At 41.9% G+C, this 17,073-nt stretch overlaps 1 protein-coding gene across 2 annotated transcripts in view; it reads left to right on the top strand.

Annotated features, from left to right (window-relative positions):
- The window catches only part of Pcca (propionyl-CoA carboxylase subunit alpha), a 300,754-nt gene that overhangs the window by 269,903 nt on the left and 13,778 nt on the right, over nucleotides 1–17,073 (top strand). The gene's annotated exons all lie outside the window — the stretch shown is intronic.

Below are 17,073 nucleotides of genomic sequence, written 5' to 3'. Positions count from 1 at the left end.
CCTCTGGAGTGCTGGGATTGAAGACATGTGCCACCACTGCCTGGCCTGGTGTTGACGCTTCTGTCTGTAGCCATCAGTTGGATTCTGCACAGCCAGACTGCTGTCAGGAAGCTCGGCACTCCTACCCATGACATTTCCAGCACAGCACTGTGACTACTTGGCTGAGCTGGTGTTGCCAGGTTTCTGTCCTGTAAAATGAACAACCTTTCTTTTCTCAGTTTATAGAAAAGGAAACTGGTACCAAAGCTAACAATTCCAATTTAGTATTGGTTTTGGTTTGCTTTTTAAAATATGGTTCCATATACTTCAGGCTAGCCTTGAACCTGTTATATAGCTGAAACTGGCCTTGAACTCTTGATCTTTATGCTTCTCTATCCTGAAATCTGGGATTATAAGTATGTACAAAGTAATAAGGCCAAATACAAGATAAACAGAGCCAGGATAAGCCCAAGAGCCAAGAGGTTGGTGTTACCACAGGAGTTTCAGGGAGTTGATGACACCTTGACTCTGACTGGAGAAATGACCATAAATCATTCAAACAAAGGCAAATTAGGAGGACAGTTTAGGATAAAAAACTGTGAACTCAACCACAGGGCCATGAAACCGCCTTGTGTGCTGGGGCAACTACTACCATTGACAACTTGCATTCTCAGATCCTACAGACACCCAAGATGACAGCACTTGTCCTAACTGGGCTGGAAACATAGTCTGTGCTCTTTCAGGATTACTAGGACCCTTTTATCTCCAAAATTTGTATTTCCAAATCCCCTAATTAGCACCAAACCAAAAATAGCCATAAAGTGGGGAATTAAGTGAAAAACCCACAACATTTGATAATTACAGAAGTTACATCATTACAGTATTTGATGATCTCAGAAGTTATATCATTACAGTATTTGTGAAGTTACATCATTACAGTATTGAATGATCTCAAGTTACATCATTACAATATTTAATGATCACAAAAGTTATATTATTAGGATATTTATCTGTTACATTGAGAAATTGGTTTTGTTCTTATAGAGAATAAGAATCATCTTTGCAAAGATGATTCTTATTCTTAAAGTGATTCTTAAGTCACCTTTACATTTACATTTTGAGTGAAAGGGACTGGGATTGTGGTTCACAGGCACAGAATTCCTGCCCAGCCTGCACAAGGCCCTGTTCAATGCTAAACATTGAAGTGGAGACTAAAGAGAGGGAAGCAGGGAAGGAAGGACCAGTGAGCCCAGGACCTGAGATGTGTAAAGCACTATATCAAATTCCTAGCACTGGGGGTAGGGGGAAGGGGCTTGAGAAAATAAAAATCAAAGGACAGAGAAACAAAGTATTTGGCCCAGCACCTTATGTTTTGTTTCAGTGGCAGCAGGTTTCCAAGGTCCCTGGCCAGGGAGAACTATAGAACATTTGAGGTTCACTCTAAGTTCATGCCAAGTCACTTCCTCTGCTCTCCTGTATATGATGTCATCCAAGAAAGTACACATTACCCATATGGTCAGCAAGAAAACCTTGTGAACCTATGTCTAAATTTTGATGATTTGGAGACAAGAATACATTTCATTTTTTTCTTTTTTTTTTCTTTCTTTTTTTTAATTAGATATTTTATTTACACTTCAGATGCCATCCCCTTTCCCCATTCCCCCCCCTTAGAGAACCCCTATCCCATGCCCCCCTTTCCTTTTTGCATTTATACATTCTTTAAAAAATGTTAATCATAGGCTTTATAAGTTTGGTATTGTTCAATCAGAGGTGTAACTCACTACCCAACCTAGATATAACCACTGTCTTTGACTGGTGGAGATACATGAACATCTGCCTCCCTGTCTCTCCCCTCTTTCTCTCTTTCATCACCTAGCTTCTACTCTCCTTCTTCTCCTCCTCTTCTTACTCCATCTCTTCCTCTCAGTACTCCTCCCACCTTAGCTCCTCCTACATATCACCCTTCCTGTTAAAATGAAACTTTTCTCTCAAAATACAATTAGAGCATAATTATGCCAATTTGTACCAGTGAGGTACAAGATAGTCCTAATACCCAGTCCATCCTTTTGTTGACTGACCAGCACCTCTGTCGTCTATCCTAACTGAAACATTAAGTTCTGAACCTGGCTTTAGAATGAATGTCAGCTGACGACCATCCACTCAAATCTTTTCTCTCAAAGTAAATAGCCAGGATTGGCTATGAGGCTCTAAGTTTTCAACCCCATCAGAAATCCAGAATGACTGAGTTAACTATAATTGTGGGATGCACAAAGCATAGCTTCTAAAACTTAGCCAATTTATAGAGACCTCTGAACACCTGGACACTCGTTCTACTTCAAAACGTTGGAGCATCTGTTCTTCCCCCTTCTGGCCCAGGATCATCTGACAGACCTTAGTGCTGAAGAATTATTAAGGGCTGATTACTCTGTCTAGGCAGATATAATCAGTCGACTATTCTACAAGTGTGTCCTTTTCTGGACAGTAATTTGTCTGTAGAAGGAAAGAGGCAATTCTTGCCTAGTGGCTGTCTCACCACAACTGGAGTAACTCCAAGGATGCTCAATTTCTTCTTAGAATCCAAGACAGAAAGCTGTCAGGAGCAGACAGGTCTCTAATAAAAATGAACATTAATACTGAAATGTTTGTCATGTCAATTCTATGGATTTCTGATGTTTTGAAAACCAACTATCCATGTAAGGTAATCTGGAGTGTTGCCTGTTAACTCCACTCAGCTATTTCTAAATAAAACATAGAAAACACCCTTATAATAAACTCCAAGCCATGAATTTGCTATAGTCCCTTAACTCATAGGCTGACCATCTCAAATCAGTTAAAAAAGTTAAAGAAGGACTGGGTCTAAGCCTTGTATTCCTAAATGTGTTATACTGGTACAATGCCTATGAGAGTAACAATAAAGAATACATTTCAAAAGAATTCAGCAAAGAAAGTTCATAGACTTGATAAGTTTCTCCTTATGAGGAACTGCTGGGTATGGAAGCTCCTCATTTTAGCTCTTGGTTTTTCAACACTGACATGTTTATAGACACTTGACCTTGTCCTTTCTAGCGATGTAAATGTGTATAACTTGGTCAAGGAAAAAAAATCAGAGACTCATTTTTCTGTATTCACTTACAAATATTGTTTTTGTTCTATGAACCAAGCATATGATCTTTTCTTAAACAGGTTATTAAGAAGAAAAGATAGATAAATGCAACACACACACATACACATGCACACGCACACGCACATGCACACACACACATGCACACACACACATGCACACACACATGCACACACGCACACACACATTCGTGCATATACACATGCACACATGCACACATACATGCACACACACACACACACACACACACACGGGATGGGGTGGGATTTAGTATATTTGTAATATGCCACCTTCATTTCTCCATTTCTATTTATCCTATAAGCAGACCATCCATGCCCTTACCCCAGCAGGTAGGAGTCTGCTTTCTGTCTCAGGGTTTCATGCTGTAGATGTTTCATAGGCATTAAATCCCATTCTCTGTGACTTCTGCCTCACTTCTTTTACGTAGAATAATAGGAGATTATTATTATTATCTCTGTGGAGCACTGCTGGCATGAGTCAGCAGTGCTCCACAGTCTCCCAACATAGACATCCTTATTCTTTTTGTTGTTGGTGTTTGGTTTGAGACAGTTTTTTTCTCATGTGACCTTGGCTGTCCTAGAACTTGCTGGATAGACCAGGCTTACCTTAACTCTATCTGCCTCTGTCTCCTGAGCACTGGAACTAGTGGTGTGCACCACCAAGTCTGGCTGGACAACCACATTCTTAGTGCTTAAATTTAGCTCTTCTCTATTCCAGTGATTCTGAATGATAATTGTTGGCATCCGGGCTTGGGGGTAGTTTATGATCCACTGTAATGTCAGCACATGTATTGGTTACGTTTTCTTGCTGTGGTAGAAGACTATGACCAAAGCTGACTAGTGGAGGGGTCCATCACAGGGTTAGCATCAAGTGGTTGGAGCATGGAGCTAGGAAATGGGTCAAGTCCTTATCCACATGCAAGAAGCAGAGTGCAAACTAGAAGCAGAGCAAAGCTATAAACCCCCAGTGTCATACAACCTCCATGCCTTGATGAAATCTTCAACAATCCAGACTCAGTCTCTAGTTAAGATCTTGTCAGTGACTGCAGAGGAGGCTTCCATCAGCAAAGCAACACTGATGGTCATTCATATTACTCCCTAAAACAATGAATGATCTATGGTGATACTCAGAGGCTTCTAAGTCATGAAATTATATACCTGTGTAGACCCTGCTTCACATAGAACTAATTCCTTTGCCAGATGAAAGCATCAGCAGCCTATGTAGGACCTAAGAGGCTCACAAAAGGTTGCTTTCCTAGTTTGCATCTGGGTGCCCATAGATGTTAGAATGAAACTGTCTTTTCACTCTGGTGTTTGGTAGAGAGAAAAACCTTATATACTGGCCCTTGTAGTGTGTGTGTGTGTGTGTGTCTGTCTGTCTGTCTGAGATTAAGGAACTGTTTGTAGTACTGTTATGTTGCTGATGATTTATAGTTAGTAGATTGCTAGGCCACATGACTTCATCTCTTCATCCCCACTCTTTCCACTCATGAAGGATTCCAGCCTTCAATTGGTAATCAGCTTGTCGGATGTCTGAAGTCAGGCTTTAATGTCCTGTCTCTGAGCATCTAGCTAAAGGCTTCCATGTCAACTAGTTCATGCTGGAAAGCACGTGTTTCCAGTTGTTCCCAGTTGGATGAGGTCACTGCAGACATATGTGTCCATTGCATCCAGTGACAGACAGACAAGACAAAGCATAAATGGAGTTTGTCATTCTTCCTCATATAAAGAAATGATAAATACACTTGACCTTAAAAATTTTTTATTTTCAGAGATGGGGATTTGATAGCTCAGTGGTAGAGGCCCAGAGTTTGGTCCTCAGTATCAGGGAAGGACAAAGGACAAAGACTGTTTCTGGTTCAGGTTTCTTTGGTCTTCTCAATGGGGACAAGGAATTGTCTCTAAACCAACTCTTCAGTATAGACTTTGTGAGGACAGTTAATTTGCTCATACTTCTTTTAGGGAGGAGAAACAACAGATTCTCACTCCCTCAAAATGCAAAACAAAACAACAGCAATAACAACAACAACAAAAACCAGACAGTATTTGGAATCTACTAATACATCCCAGATGACCACATGGTGTCACATGGAAAAATGGAAACTTTCATCCTTGGTGATGACACTAAAAACACAGTGTAGCCCTCCACCCTCACAGAACTGTGAATCACTCCACTTCCATGCACCTTCTTCAGAATGAGGCAAGTAGTCTGAAATGAATGCAGTTACCAGGCTGTGGAGCAGTGGAAACTCAGACTGGGGCAGGCTCAGGCCAGGAGCACTGCTGATCTAGTCCTCACATTGGCTATCTTATTGAGCCAGGATTCTCCTTGGAGGTGTGCTTCTCTTTCTTTAATACTAAAGTTTCTTTTGACAGAATTTATGCTGTGTAAGTTTGTGTCAATTCCCAAGGAAACAAGACTCAGCACTTGAGCCTCCTCTCAGCATTTCTCACCCCACTCCTTACCCTAAATCAGCCCAGGGTGCTGGGCTTCCCTTCCCTTCCCCTCGCTTCTGATTCCATGTAAACCAGGCAAGTGCTGCCCTGGCCTCCTGATTCTGGGCTCCTCTCTTGTTCCACTTGCTCCTTCTCTCTTGTCTCTCACCAACCTCTACCCTCACCATGGCCCCGTTCAGTCTAGATCCTTCCACATGCCTCTGGCTGTATTTTCTTTCTCATGTCAACAATAAAAACCTTCTCCTCAACCATACATTGGAAAGGTCCTATCTCATTGTCACTCTGTTAGTATAACATGGTCATTTTTCAGTTAGTATAACAGCAGTCATTCTGCTCAGTTAGTGTAACAGTCATTATTCTGTTCAGTTAATATAACATGATCATTCCCGTTGAAGTTACCCTGCTGACTTCTCTAGGACTTTTTTTTTTTTTTATCTTCCTTTATAGTTTTTAATAAACCAGGAGATTGAAGAAACAGCCCCTAGCTGCCTATAATTAGTAGTTCAGCTTACTTGAAATCTGTAAACATTTAGTCATTCAGAATCTGGCTTCCCAAACACACGTTGACCACAGTGCTTTCTTTCTCCAGACTACTCCTAGATTAAGAACCTTCAGGTTCTATGCACAGGTTTCCTATCCTAATTTTGCCCTTTTAATGTTTGTCTTTTGACTCAGGGACAACAACATGAAGGACATAGAAATATTGATAAGGTGGTAACTACATACACGAAACACTCCCAAAGCTGAGACTTCACATGGGCAAGACTGAGCTCTAAGCTACCAGCTTGCTGGTGCAGGTTTGTAATCCCCGTGATCTGGGAAAGTTTGAGGCAGAAGAGTAGAAAGTTCAAGGACAACCTGGACAACTTTAAAAGATCTTTAAGTACAAAAGGTACCTTTAATCAAAGCACCTGGGAGGCAGAGGTAGGAGACTCTCTTTCAGTTCAAGGCTAGCCTGGTCTACAGAGCAAGTCCCAGGACAGTCAAGACTACATAGAGAAACCCTGTCTTGAAAAAAAAAAAAACAAATAAATACAAACAGGTAAAGAGGGCTGAGGGCTCAGCTCAGCAGCAGAACTTGTCAGAGGGGCCTGTTCTGCTGTAGTGCCTGTCTGCTTAGCTTCTTATGATGAGAAGCTTCATCCAGCTGAGCATAGTTGATTCTCAGGCTCTGCCTGTGATGTACTTAAATCCTGGGGTCAGGATTCTAGATACAAGGGACATGGCCCTTATTGACTTATTATTAACTTATATGCCTTATTCACTGATACCTCAGTAGCTTTATTTAACTATGCTGATAAGAGTTAGATTTGATTGAACAACTACTACTTATAGGTGGGTCCAGAGGCAAACAGTTCTAACCTCTGGGGCTAAATCTTTTTGAAGTTACTTTGGGCATTTGAGACAGGCTAGATTTTGGTTGTCACTAAGTGGTGACAGTTTATTATAAAGTTTATGTTGGTTGGTTATGAGATAAACACATTCCTCTGGGAGTAAAGGGTTGAATATATAGGCATTTTTGTAGTGTCGTTGCAATCAGGCTGTTGTGGATATCAACCAAAGCTCCAAATTGAAGGAAAGAAAGGAAAGCAGGTGTGGTGGACAGTATACCTTTATGAGCTCCAGAGGCAAAGGCAGGAGGATCACCTCAAATGTGAGGCCAGCCTGGGCCACATAGTGAGCTCCTGTCTAAATTGGGTGGGAGAAGAGATAAAATGGGGAGGGAGAGAAGGAAAGGATAGGGCATGTAAAGTAGAGCCTGGAGTTTAAGGACAGCCTTGATGGAGGGGATAGCAGTGAGGTAAAACAGACCAGGGCCTCAAAGTAGATTGTTCATGTAGGAATTCTCTTGATCCTCAGGACAAACTTGTGAATTAGTATCATGAGGACCCACAATTTGTGAGTCAGGACAGTTTCACAATCCTGAGCTTCTAAGCCATTGGTATTAGAGGTTGAAATTCAACTATGCTGAAGATGCTAGAGACATTGTGTCATTGTTCCCACTACCTCCTAACTTAGAGGGCTCCAGGAGAGCTCAGTGTAAAACCTGTTCCCAGTGGGTCAGTTTTTAGCAGTATCCATGTGTATTGGTATTGCAGCTTTACACAATGCCTTTTCTGAATGGCCAGGTTTGAGGTCAGGAGCCATGTTTCCACATATATTCTGTACTCTGACAAGGCCCAGATAGGCCTATTAAGTAGCTTTAAATGAAAGGATTGCTCAAACTTCTCCTTTACCATATGTCTCCTTATGGATCTAAGGATCACAGAGCCCCATACAATCCCATCAAGATGCCTTTAGTATCATAGAGCCCTATTTTGTAATTTTTATTTTAGATTTTCTTTTAAAATTTAATCTTTTTTTATTTATAAATTTTAAGCCATAGAGCAAGGACTAAAATTAGGAATCTCTGTGCTGTGATATACAACATGACCAGTTTTGCCCTGTCTCATTCTGGGTAATCAGAGATGTTTAGACAGGAGACTGGAACGAATACTTGGTATGAAGTTTTCTGCAGACACTTGCTGGGTGCTTTGCAAATCCTTGTCAATTTAATCTCTAACACTGTCATACAAGATGTTTATTATCATGGGGCTGGAGGGGCAGCACAGCAGTTAAGAACACTTGATGCTTTTGCAGAGGACCCATGTTGGATGGCTCACAACTGCCTGTAATTGCAGCTCCGGGAGACCTGATAATGCCTTCTTCTCAGTTCTGTGAGCACCCATACACACACACACACACACACTGTGTGTGTGTAAAAAGCCTCTTTAAAAGCCATATATAAAAGCCATGCATATAAAAAGCCACATAAAATGCCTTTTAAAAAGATGTATAAACTTGATTTAAGAGATAAATTTTTGTCTGAGAAATTAGATTATTTGGTAAAAATGTTAGCATCTTAAATGTTTGAGACAGCCTTATGTAGCCTCACTACATAGTCCAAATGACCCTGAACTCCTTCTGCCTCCACCTCCCCAGTGCTGGGATTACAGGTATGTGCCACCATCTTTAGCCAAAGGTAACATTTTTCCCAACTATCCAATTCAGGTTTATGGAATAAGATTCCACTTGCTGCTATTATGTTCTGGGACTTCATCTCTTTTCCATTCCATATTACCCACAAGGCTTTGCAGGTCTTGTCATACCATCAGCATTGTATATACACAATATATCCCACACAGAATGCCAGCAGACTCTATCTCCTAACCAGGTGGAGCTTGTAAGATGTATCACATTGTGAACTGCTGAACAGCTAAGCAATCCCCTGACAGAGGTCATTTGTGCTTTGGACCCCTGAGTGAAGGCTTGTTGGGGTGTTTTCTGATTTGATTTTTTTTTCTAACAGGACTACATAGTCACAATCATCTCTGGTGGTGTTTACCCTGCCTTTATACACACTAGTTTTCTAATTTCTGTCAAACATAAGCCAACATTTTATCCTATTTGATTCTGAGTTTCTTCAATGAATTCATAATAGTGAAAACTTTTTATTATTTAAATCATCCACACACAGGCCAGAGTGCTGTTGAAGAGGCCCAGCATTGGCTCCATTCCCAGCCTCTGTTGTTGAAGAATTGGGGGGGGGGGGAAGGCCAAGCTCCCCATCTGTTTTCCACGGAGTCCATTTGTTCCACATCCTGTGATAACAGTATACTCGCTTGAGATGAGCAAAGAATTCAAATGGAAGAGAAAGTGAAGAGAAGGGTTCATAGCAAATGGTTTGCTTCCCTACCTGTGTGCCTATTTACATAATTGTGTTGTTATAACATTTCCTGTACTTTCCTGTAAGTTGATGCTGCCCTAATTACAGATTTTCAAGAGAACAGTTCATTGTACCCCAAATTACAGAGTGCTTTAAAAAGGTACCTTCTTACTGGCTTACCAACTACCTTATAAACTCGTAATTACATAAAACAATTCAGGGTAAAGAGTGGAAACAGCTTGTACTGTTAACAGATGTCGGTATTGTTGTATAATTGAGTACAGCACTTTCAAAGATCTATAATATTTTTCTTGTATAAAAAGAAAACCCTGGTTCATTATAGTCATAATGTGTCACGTAGATTCCTGATCAAACAGAAGGCACATGCCCTGCTTTGGGATTCTGTGCAGTACACTGCAGCAGACTTGCCTTTGTGGATGGGAAAGTACCACTTATTTTAGCACATTGCCTTTGTGGACTGTGCTCCTACTTAGACAGCCTATGGGCACCTGGGCCCCTTTATACTCTGTGCACCTGCATGTGGGGCCCCCTAGTACTGCACACTAGGGGTGTTTCTGTCCTCAGCAGACTAGTAACCTTGGGAGCCTGCTAGGGACTCCTTGGTGCTCCTCATAGAGGCCTCTCTGTGAGCCTTAGAAGCTTGGGAATGGGGTAGGCTCCCCAGCACAACCTCTTTTCCTTTCCCATTTGTGTGTAAAGACAGTGGGTGATTCCAGGAGCCAGAAAAGCTGCCTCACAGGAGTTCAGCAGAAAAGTAAGTTCCCTTTGGTGAGAGTGCTCTGAATCTAAGGCTTCATCTTCAATATGCTTTTTAGCACAGTTGTTAAGGGTGAAAGTTGTTTATTTTAAGACAGTGGAAATGGATGGAAGCTTGTGATTACAGAAACAAAAGAGAAGAAGAGTTGAGTTTTGTGTTGTGGATGGACATCTCTAAATAGGCCTCTCCAGAGGTAATTTTCTTTTTACCTCAAACCAGAGATCCTTTGAAGCTACCACCTGAGTCATTCCCCCAGAAATATTATTTTTTTCATTACATATGTTGTCTCTGTGTGTGTATGCATGTGTGCATACATGTGTGTATTCACATGCACCCTGGCCTCTGTAGAGGACAACCTGAGGAGGTTGCTTCTCTCCTCCTACTGTGTAGGTCCCAGAGATTGAACTCAGGTTGTCAGTCCTGATGACAAGCCCCTTCAGCCTCTGAGCCATCTCACCAGTCCAAGTTGGCCATGTTACCTTAAAGACAGTTCGTTTCCCTAAGGAAGCCATACCCTTTTAGGAAAAATTTTGAAAAATGAGTCCCATGTATTTTGTTTTGTTAGAAATGTTCTTCCTGCCTATATTTTTATATTTTTTTCCTCCAAAAAAGACAAGGTTATTGTCCTCTGCCCTTATGATTTCTTATGGCACATTTATGGGTATAACCAGAGACTGAAGTTTAGGCCTGGTTTTGTAGTTCAGTGGTAAGGTATATGTGTAGTGTATACAATGCCCTGAATTTAGTCCCCAGCACCAAAAATAAAATAAGTAAAATAAAATAAAATAACCAGAAAACCAAATCAAAACAAACCTGGAGTTAGAGACCACTTGACCACTTGAGGAATAAAAGCCTAAGTGTTGACTGCCAGTGGGAAGCTGTGTGCTGTGTGACTGCATGGTGCTGGGGTCAGCGTATGTCACAGAACAGCCAGATACTGAGTGGCTTTCTGGTGGCGCTAACTACATTTTTCAATGAGAGGAACAAGTGCTGAGTCAAAGACCACATCCTTTTTTCTGTTACACCAGTATCACTGACCCTGAAGCATCGGGCTCTAGCTAATGCTGTGTGGTTTTATTTTTTTAAGTCGTGGCTCAGGTTAGCCCAGGCTTGACTAGAATGTGCAGTCCCTTGCATCTGCCACCCCAGCACTGTTTACAGGCCTGTGCCATTTTGCCCCATTAGTTTCCCAATCCTTTATGATTTTTTTTGTCCCCCATGGCTTTGGAGATCTAACTCAGGGCCCTAAGGATGCCAGATAGACAAGAGGTGTACTACTGCGCTACGTCTCCAGCCCTATTGTGATTTTTTTATTCTGTTGCACGGGACTTTGATGGTTCCTTGTAGGCTTTTGTTAATTATCATGATGTGCCAAACATTAAACTATTGAACCCAACCTTACAATGAAGGTGTTGTTAGTCCTGGACAGATATATAGGGCTGCTTTATGGTAACAGGCTAATGTAAGTGCCGGAGAAGCAGCTCTGGCTACTCCCTCCAGGTTTCAGTTGTAAGAACTTAAGCCAGCTGCCCCAGTTCCTTGGGACATCACTTGATTGTCTTACAAGTTAAGACAATATTTGTGTTTCAGGAGGCTGCACTTTATACAGTATTTCTGAACTGAGCTTTTGTGAGAGATGCCAACTGTTACTGTGAAGCAGGAACATTGGACTACTAACTAACTGATCTACATTTGCTCTCTGTGTAAAATAGTGTTATAACAGTGCTAATTACTAAGCATCTGAATTGTAAAAAAAAAAAAAGTGCACAGCAGTAATTTGCACCTTAAAAAAGTGAAAACACACACAGGGCACATGCTTGATTTATGAACTTCCCAAGGGTGTTTAGTTGTGGCTCTCTCGTGGCTCGACTCGTGTTCAGCATTTGGTTTCTGTGTGTGTGCTCTCCAGACCCTAGAAAGAGCTGTTAGTGAGAGTAGGGCATTTAAACAAGGAAGAGCATCTGCAGACAAAAGGCTGGTGCTAGTAGATCAGTATGTGCTTTTATTTATTTGTTGTGCTAGTTTTAGAACAGCTAGAAAAAATATTGCCTTTGAAGTTCCTTCCTATGATGTAGAGTTGTGAACTGTGATGCAGATTTTAGGGTTATGTGGTTCTAGTTACTGTATCAGTGGCAGATGATTGTGTTCTGTTTGATTCGTACTCCGAGTCCATGCATCTGTGTAATTAACCTGACAGGTCTAATCCAGTCTTGTTTTTGTTTTTTTTTTTTTGTTTGTTTTTGTTTTCCCTCCTAATATGGAGAAGAATTTCAGGCCCTCAGAAAATTTGTGTTTTGCCTTGTGGATGGGTCAGAAGAACACATATCAAGTAATTTAGAAGGGATGTTCCTTAACCATGAGTTGTAGTCCAAACAGCCTGGCTAACCCACACATTCTCGTATTTATATGAACGAATTTTCAGATTCATTCAGCGTACTCGTTATTTGACAGGCAGAACTTTTAAAAGAAATTTGTGTTTATAAGAAGTAAAGTTATTTATTTATTTATTTTCTTGTCTAGTGCTGTACTTAAGAATTCCTGCTCATGGGCAGAAAATAGAGGTTTCAAAGGAACCTTGTCTCCATATGGTTTTCCTCGATAATCCCTTATCCTCCATCTTCAGCTCTCATTCCTTTGCTTTCTTGCCTGTGGCTACATTTCTATCTCTGCATCAATTAGCACAGTGATTTATACAACAAGCAAGCAGTTTAGAGGTAATGGTACACAATTAACATCTCATTCCACCATAAAGGGTATGCTAAACACCCCAGTCATTGCTTTCTCTGCCTGGAATTGAAATAAGTGTTTGTCCTAATTCATAAGCTATCTGATGTGAAGTGGGTCTGCTTTGTACTGCACTACACCATTAATCTAATTATAGATAGCTGCAAATGAAGTGCTGTCGGGGCTGGGAGATTGAAGAAAATAGCCTTTTGTCATTTAGCATGACTCTGTGAAGCAGGATCACACTTTATAGGGTAACGCTGCAAAATGGAAATCTCAGGAATATTGCTGCCTGTTGCATCTTCTCTAATTACTGCAGCATTGTAAACACAACTGGGCGCTGATATAAATAGAGCTGTAGCTATGCTGTCATGTGGGTTGTAGGAGAAAGTCCTTCGAGTGCTGTTGGATTAAATGATGCATCCTGATTGACAGCTACCTTGAGACTGCACTGATGGAGTTGTCACAGCACTGTGCTAACAGGCTGAGCCACCACTGCAGCTGCAGGAAGCCTGGGCTGCGACTGGGGTGGCCGGGTACTGGCCTGTTGCTTTAGCTGCAGCCTCCTTCTTCCACCTTTGTCACTGATTGAACAATGAGGAAGCCACCAGCTCCTGGTCTGAGTGTTTTCAGTATGTTTTCTGGAGATCTTTCTTTCAAAAGATTAGCTAATGGGCTTCAGGCTCAAGGAGAGAAACAGGTGCAGTCCATGGTTCAGAACCGTGCTTTTCCTTGTGTAAACATGTGCTTATTCTACAAAGAACTGGGGCAAGGAACACACTGATGGCTTCTAATTCCATGGTGTGGCTTACATTATAGCTTATGGTTCTCCTGCCTTTCTGCTGAACTGGCAGTTTGAAAAGACTCTCTTCATCTTTATCGTTTCCAAAACATTAGTGCTGATTTTCCCCTGACCAACTTAGGGAAGGAGGTCTTTAGGGAACCATGAACCAGTTAGCTCACATCAGGTGAACGAAGATGAGACTTGGAGGTAGAGATCGAAGGGGTTGGTGGTGGGGTGAAGTGGGGGTGTGGGTGAGGAACTTTGAATAGGAAGACAGCCTTTGAAAACATGTATCTGCCACCACACTTGGGTGTCAGAAGGTGGATATAGTTGTTGGCCAATGCTTTGTAACTTCGAGTTTTCCAAAGAACCCAGAGAAACGCTGGATTGTTGACCTGTGACTCTATGTTGACTGAAATGGGCAAGAGCTGGCATAAAAAAAAATTAAATCAGCTATAGAGCTCATAATTGGAACTGCAGGTGGGGCTGAGTCAGAAGGGAAATTGGAGTTCATCCCAGCTCCAAGAGAAATCTCACAGGCTCTGACAATGCAGCTGAAGACCGTGTAAGGCAGACTGCCATACCCTTGAATCATGGCAGCTCTGTGTATATGGCTTGTAAAATCACCTGCATTAGAGGCTTTGGAAAGGCATTCACAGACTTTAAATTCCATCAAGGGGTGGGGGTGGGGGGTACTAGACAAATAACAGAGCCCGTCAGGTTGGAGCTGATCGTACACGGATGCAGTACTTCTCTGTCCAAAGGTGCTGGTTGAGGAGTGTGCATATAATCAATAGATTTTGGCATGTTCTCCCACAGGTGGGCAGCCCGATTGCAGAGTGTAGCGGTCAGCTGAGCATATCACTCTGGAAACCCCTCCTGTTCTGCCCTGCACTCTCTCCCACAGCCTCCCTCCTAACTGCCCACTGTGTGTGGTGGTCTCACTGCGCCTCCTGTGTTTGCTGTTGATCCTTCTGTCTTTCCTTTAAATGTTTGGGTGACATTTTCTCATGAGACATGTTTTTATATTATAGACACCATAAAATGGATTTTTTTTTTGGAGTCTTGGCTGGGACCAATTTTACATAATTGGGCCAAATGCCCTCCATGATTATCATATTTGTGTTAAGAAGTCATCTAAGTTGTTCCCAGAGAGAGAGAGAGAGAGAGAGAGAGAGAGAGAGAGAGAGAGCCTGTTTTCTAATTTACCTGGTGAAATGTTTTTTTTTTAAAAAAAAAAACAAACAATTTTCCATTCCTATGGCAGTGGTTTGGAGACATCTTCCTAAAGCCAGTAGAGGGGAGGGTTTTACTCCTGAGTCCAGAGCTGACTGCCCTCTTCTATAGAATCTTTCACCACATCCTGGCTCTTCTGGACCCACACAAAGGATGAAAAACTGTTTTTTTCATGATTATACTTCTCTCTGTTAGCAGCCGGGCTTTAAAACATCAACACTGCTTTGCATGAACACATACACATCCCTGGACTTACACAGACATTTGCCGTCTCTGAAAACACTTAAGTGTCTGTCAAATCCACAGCTAGCGAACTGCATGTGTCCCCAAGAATCTAGAGAAAACAAGGAGTCCTGGTTCAGATGCTAAGCTTTGTAAGCCCTAGTGCAGACTCTTGCAGTGCCCGCCCCGCCCCCCTTTCTGGAGAGCAGGCACTAGAAAACATCTGTATTGTCACCAGCATGTCTTCTTGGATGGGCCCTAATGCTGCACCAACTGGGCCTGTTCAGACTTTTGGTTCCACATACAAACTGCAGGGCTGACAAGAGAGTGTTTTAAGATGGCCTGTGATAATCGGGACAACATCAAAGTAACCTTAAGAAGAGTAGCTTCTCTCTCCTCTTTTCCTAATCAGAAAGGTCACTTCTAAGTCAGCCATGTTCAACAAGACCTCTCCTGGGGCATTCACTCCTTGTTATTTTTCACTTGTGATTACAATAAGTCATTTATTCCTAAACAGATTTAAGAACAATAAACAAATACAAAAGGGAAAGGAACATCTCATCAATAACAAAGGCTGTGTCTGAAGCACCGAGTTTTGGACTCTTTTACATCTCTTTCCAAGCAAAGCAGGGGCCCCACAGAGAAAGGAATTCAGAAGATATGAAACTTATAAAAATAGTAAGGGACCCAGTTTTTGTCAGGATCTGGTGCTCTCAGGAGAAGTGGTCTGAGGACAGCCTTAGCACTCTGTTCACACTGAGGCTTAGTTGTGAGTTAGCTGAACTATTGGTTCTTAAGCCTATTTGCTGTCATGAGTAGCTGTTAAATCGTATTCTCAGGATATACTTTTCCTAAATTCAAGGTTCATATTTTGAAGTTAAAACCAGGAGGACAATAGATCTGAATGCTACAGTGAAAACTAATCCCTAGGGTAGAATGCCAGCTGGTCACATAGTAGTGTCACCCCTGGTGATGCTGGCTAGAAATGGAACCCGCCTGGTGCACACGTGCCTCTAGTGCTGCTGGACTTCCTGCCCAGTGCCACACGTGCCTCTAATGCTGCCGGACTTTCTGTTCCAAGGGAGATAGAGCACAGATACTAAAACTGTGCAATTTGGCCCAATTATGTCCCCCCTCCCCAAGGATTTAATGAGGGACTTAGAAGTACAATTCATGGGTGATGAGTAGTCCCTCTGCCCAGGGTGTCGTTAGACTGACAGCAGCTTGCTTTTCCCTTGCCACTTATGACTCAGATGAATTTTAATAGGAGCAAAAAGCTTTTATTTGTGCTGTAATTTCACTTAAGGATCATATCCTTCAGAAACCGGCAGACACTTCTATGTCTTGATTGCAAAACACACACTCAGGAGTAAAGAAACATCCAGAAGATGTTATTATTCAACCTGTCACAGTGTCGAAAATCTGCCTGGAACCTAGGCTATCAAAGCTCTTCTGTAGGGCCTCCCCCCACCCGCTTTAAATAGGCCCTGTAAAGAGCCACTTGGAGATTGCCACTGTCCTCATGCAGAATCAAAGTGGGAATCAGATTCTGCCTTAGCCTCCCTGCTAGCATGGTGCCCACAGGAGGCTTTGAGTTACAGCAGCTTTCCTCCAACAAAATGGAGCTGCCCAGTGGGTGCTGTTTCTGTCTTCCCCAGAGAGACCGGATCTGGTGGGAACCAGAAACCTGGCGCTGGCTCCAACCCCCTACCTCAAAGCATTTTATTTTCTGTTTGGATAGAGCAAATTATGGTTCATATATTTATCTGGGATGTTTCCTGTCCAGTAGGTATTGTCTTTATTAGAAATGTTATGATTGACTAGACTCATTGGCCATCCACCTTTGTGAGCCACCTACCAAAGATGCCATGGAAACCACTGTGCCTGGCATTTTTCGTGTTTTAGAAATCTTGGTGCTATCATATCTCAGCCCAAAAGATATTCTCATTATATCTTGTCTTTCTTCTAGCTGTCTTGTCATATGAGAAAAGGCTACATGGTAATGTGCCTAAAAGGAAAAAAACATTTTGATGTGAATATAACATT

Source organism: Arvicanthis niloticus, chromosome 3, assembly GCF_011762505.2.
Source record: "Arvicanthis niloticus isolate mArvNil1 chromosome 3, mArvNil1.pat.X, whole genome shotgun sequence".
Lineage (NCBI taxonomy): Eukaryota > Metazoa > Chordata > Mammalia > Rodentia > Muridae > Arvicanthis > Arvicanthis niloticus.
The sequence above is the reverse complement of the archived record's forward strand: the minus strand, read 5'-3'. Positions and strand labels throughout refer to the sequence as shown.